The sequence below is a fragment of the Macadamia integrifolia genome, unplaced genomic scaffold, assembly GCF_013358625.1.
Source record: "Macadamia integrifolia cultivar HAES 741 unplaced genomic scaffold, SCU_Mint_v3 scaffold1453, whole genome shotgun sequence".
Lineage (NCBI taxonomy): Eukaryota > Viridiplantae > Streptophyta > Magnoliopsida > Proteales > Proteaceae > Macadamia > Macadamia integrifolia.
The window spans coordinates 20,834-26,143 of NW_024868209.1; positions in this window are offsets into that span (position 1 = coordinate 20,834).

The window sequence follows — 5,310 nt, forward strand, 5'->3', positions numbered from 1 at the left end:
TATATAATTAAAGATTGCCATCGTATTTGCTATAGATTTGATTCAATGATATTCACCATGAGATAGGGCAATATGGTAGATGATCAATTATCTTCCTTTGGTTTTCAAAACCGTCTTTTTGTTATTTGGGATAGTATCTGTCACACCCCGTTCACATTGAACCGGGCCAGTGACCGGGTTAACACCGGTTAACCCAAACCTGTCAGGATCATCTGATACTGTATTCCACCACAGTATACACAACTAATAAAAGTTTATCAGATCAGCGGAAGGCTAGGTTCACCTGTGAATATTCCCATAATACTTGATACCCGAATTGTGATACAATAGTTATATACATTTGGGCCCGAAGGCATGATATTTACACAATAAAAGTACAATTCATATATCAAGTACATAAAGGAAACCATAAAAAATCAGAGTATACAGCTCGGCTCGGTATCAAGGCTAGAGCTGAGCTCGGCATCAAGGTTTGAGCCCAGCTCGGCATCATATGGTAGAGCTCAGCTTGGCCTCAACAATGGAGCTCAGCTCGGCATCAGAACTGCGAGCCCGCAGCACAACTCTCACACGGGCAATCAGTGCCGTGCTCTAACTCCTCAGGGGCCCACCAGTCCTCTTCAGGGAACTCAACCGTGTGACCTGACCCATGCTCTTTAGATGGATGACCTGCAAAATCATCTAAAAAGAGGGTGCACACGTGGGATGAGCTCACTAGCTCAGTAAGTGGAAAGATGGACCACACAACAGTCCACACAACCATGGTTTTAAATATCGGTGCGTATCATGCCGTATCGGCCGATACGTATCCGTATCGATAGGCATCGGGACGATACATACCGATACGATACATGAAAATTTTAAAACCCTTATGTATCGATATGTATCCTACGATACACACCGATACGCACCGATACGATACCGATACGTACCGATACTCTATGAAATTTTTAAAATTGAAGTGAAATGTACGTTTCGGTATGTATCGGTACGTATCAATATGTATCGGTGTGTATCGATATGTATCGACCGATACACACCGATACGTACCGATACGGTCATAAAATGGTCAAAATGGATAATTTTTTAGAAAAACACAATTTTTTGAGGTGTTTTTGTTCCAAAGTTGCTACCAACCATTTTTCTCTCTAACTAAAGTGGAAATCAAGGTTGGGAACAAGGATTTTACATTTATGGGACAATTACAAACCTTGGATTCTTAGTGTGATACTCTCAATTTACTGTTTATGCATAACACATGTTATATATAACTTTTTTTAACTATTTTTTTTATGCAAAAATGTATAAAAAAGTGTTTCCTATCCATTTATGTGCGTATCTTTAGCGTATATTAGCGTATCTCCGATACGATACGAGACCCTCCGATACGTATCTTCATTTTGGCCGATCGATACCGATACTTTAATCCTTGCAGACGGCAGAGGCCCAGAGCTTTGTTCGGGTTTAATCCTCCGACGCTCAAGTTAGGAGTCGGCCGCACAATTTTTGTTATAGGAGTAATGGTGTGGATAGTAATGCTTACCTTTTTCCTTCTTCTCGGGCCCTCTTATATAGCTTTTAGGGTTTAGGATTTCCCTTTTCCTTGGAAGAGTCCTCATCGGGTCCACCTCCTTTCCTTATAGAGTTCCACACGGATACGTCCTATCCCCTTCGTGGGGATATTCTCTTCACGCAGTTAACGTGGTAAAGTCCTTGCAGCCTCTGTCAGGTGGGTGACACGTGTCCAAGTGCGCGACGCGTATCCTTACCCTACTGGGTAGTCAATTTGACCATATCAGAAAATAAGACGAGAAAATAAAATATATTTTTTATACCCCTTACACCCTTTATCCCACATCTTATATGGCCATCTAGCTTAAAAGCTCACTATACAAGACAAGGGGGATATTTCTCCAACAGAATTCCCAAGTCTGGTCCCACATCATTACTCACTCATTCTCCAAGAACCTTGCCCTCAAGGTTCAGTTGTGGGAACCTGCCCTGTAGTACGTCCACGTCCTCCCATGACGTTTCCTCCAGTGGTAGACCTTCCCATTGAACTAGCACTTGGGTCACGGCCCTGCCTTGTTGGGACAGAGAACGAGTGTTCAGAATGGCCACCGGCGTGGCATGGCCTCCTCTGCCATGGTTTCAAGAGGTAACGGGGTGGCCTGCTCTGAGTAATTTCTTAGTAGCGAGACATGGAATACTGGGTGTAGTCGAACCGTGGGTGGGAATTCAAGCTTATACGCAACCTTGCCTATTCGATCGAGGACTTGAAAGGGACCAAAGAAACGTCGCTCGAGCTTCGAGTGGTTGCGTCGTGCCACCGACAGTTGGCGGATGAAGCTTAACAAAGACCCAATCCCCTTTTTCGAACTCCTCCGAGCAAGTTCTGTCCGCCTGAACTTTCATTTGAGATTGGGCACGAGACAAATTGAGCTTGAGAATCATGAACATAGTGTCGCAACTTTGAAGCTCCTGGTCAACCGCTGCAATGGGAGCGGTTTTGGGAATGTACCGTGAGATGACTGGAGGGGGTCGCCCATACAACACCTAAAAGGGTGTCATGCCTAAGGGGTGTCAATTTGGGTGATACCGAATACCAATACTGAAACCGACCGTTTAAAACCGTAACAAACTGTACCAAAAGAAATTCAGTATGATTTCGGTATGAAAAAATAGAATCTTTTTCAGTTTGGTATGATATCGGTATTACATGTGAAAACCATTCGGTATACCGAACCAAGCCAAAAATACCAATAATCCATATGATTGACGCATATTTTATAGTTTTGATAGACTCGATGCATATGATTGACATCTTTTTTAATTTTAAATTATTAAATTTATAATTTACAACCATCAACCTGGTTCAAGATTCAAGAATGTCAGATTTTTTTTTTAATTTACTCACTGACATGATGTGACATCTCATGTGGGTATGTCATTTATTTAACCACTTCTGCCTTTGTTTTCTTACTGATTAAATACCATATTGAAACTGTACCGATTTGGTACGATATCGGTATTGAAATCTGAAAATGTTCTTGGTACGGTACAATTTCGATTTCTGCCACCAAACTTTGGTACCATACCGAAACCGTAACAAATACCGAATACCATACCATTTACACCCCTATATGCCCGCAGCAGTGTGATGTGCCATGTTGTACCAGTACTCTGCCCGATTGAGGTATTTAGCCCACCAACTTGGCTCCGCAAACACGAAGCTTCGTAAATACATTTCTAGAACCTCTGTTTGGCTATCTGTTTGCGGGTGATATACACTGCTCATAGAGAGAGTCGTTCCTTGAAGTCGAAACAGATCGCGCCAAAAATTACTGATGAAGAGTGGGCCTCTATCACTCACTATGGAATGAGCCCGACCATATAACTTGACGATCTCGGTGGCAAACATCTCCGCGACTTGTTGGCTTGTGTAATGGCTGGGCAAGGCGTAGAATCGACCATATTTTGATAATCTATCCCACTACCATAATGGCAGTTTTCCCTCCCGAAGCTGGCAACCCAGTGATGAAATCAATGGATACGTCTTCCCACACTTGGCTTGGGATGGGTAGAGGTTGGAGGAGCCCAGTGGGTGCCATGGTTACATACTTCATTTGTTGACAGATGATACACCAAACCACAAATTCTTTGGCATGGGCCTGTATGCCCATCCAATGAAAATCTGCGGCTACACTTTTATATATTCACAAGAACCCTGCATGCCCACCAATCAGTGAGGAATTGAACTCATGAAGAAATATTTCCCATAATGGGGAATCCGATGCCAAAACTAGTCGTTGGTTGTAGTATAATAGACCATCATGTTGTTGATACCCATCATATCTAAAGGGGTTCGTGTCCAACCCTGCACAGATTGTTTGGAGCTCCTTCTTGGTGGTCACTTAGTCTCGCAATTGGTCAATGAACTCCGGTACAGGCCCTAAGATGATAATAGCATGGCGGTGTGGCTACGGACCGTGACAAGCTGTGAAATTATCCTTGCATGGGCTGTATACGATCTCAAACACAAAGCCTAACAGGCAGGACAGCCAGTGTTGCTGTTCTGGCATCTGTATGGTTTGGTTGGTGAGGCCTCTGAGGTTTTTCTGATCTATCAAGATGGTGAACCTTCGGCCTTGGGGGTACTAGCGCCAACGCATAATCAATTGGGTAATCGCATATATTTCACGAACATAGGTCGAGGCGGCCTGCATTTTTGGCGATAATTTCTTGTTGAATAATGCAGTTGGGTGCCCTCCTTAAGACAGAAGTGCCCTAATGCCAACCCCGGAAGTGTCGACCTTGGCTGTGAATGGAACAGAAAAATCTAGTAATGCCAACACCGGTGTAGAAGTCATTGCCCTTTGTAACCCTTTAAATGCTTCCTGGGTTGTGGGTGACCAACCAAATGCCCCCTTTTTTAATAAGTCTGTCAATGGTCAGCTAGGTGTGTGTAATGGTGCACGAATCTACGGTAATACCCCGTCAATCCCAAAAATCCTTGAAGCTGGTGTAGGGAATTGGGAATGGGCCACTCCAACATGGCGGCTATCTTGGCTTGGTCCATGGCTAGCCCATTGGCTTATACAATATGTCCAAGGTATTCAATGGAGCGTAGTCCAAATGTGCACTTGGATCTCTTTGCATATAAATCATACGCATGTAACGTATGTAGCACGGTCTTGAGGTGGGACAAGTGCATAAGTGGACCATGTTGGGTTGTACACCAGGAGGTCATTAAAGAAGACGAGAACGAATCGGTGCAAGTATGGTAGAAAGATTGTGTTCATCGTTGCTTGAAAAGTGGAGGGGGCATTGGCGAGGCCGGATGGCATCACGAGGAACTCGTAATGGCCTTCAGGAGTGCGAAATGCTATCTCCAGTATATCTTCGGCTCGCACACGAATCTAGTGGTACCCTGACCGGAGGTCTAATTTGGAAAAATACGTGGCGCCGTGTAGCTTGTCTAATAGCTCATCCACCATTGGGATTGGGAAACGATCACGAATTGTGACAGCATTGAGGGACCAATTGTCACACCCCGTTCACACTGAACCGGAGCGGTGACCGAGTTAACACCGGTTAACCCAAAGTGCCAGGATCATCAGATACTGTATTCCACCACAGCATACACACACTAACACAAGTTCATCAGATCAGCGGAAGACTAAGTTTTTACCTGTGAATAAATCTCATGTACTTGATACCCGAATTGTGATACAATAAATATATACATTTGGGCCCGAAGGCATGATATATACACAAAAAGAATAAAATTCAAATATCAAGTATATACAG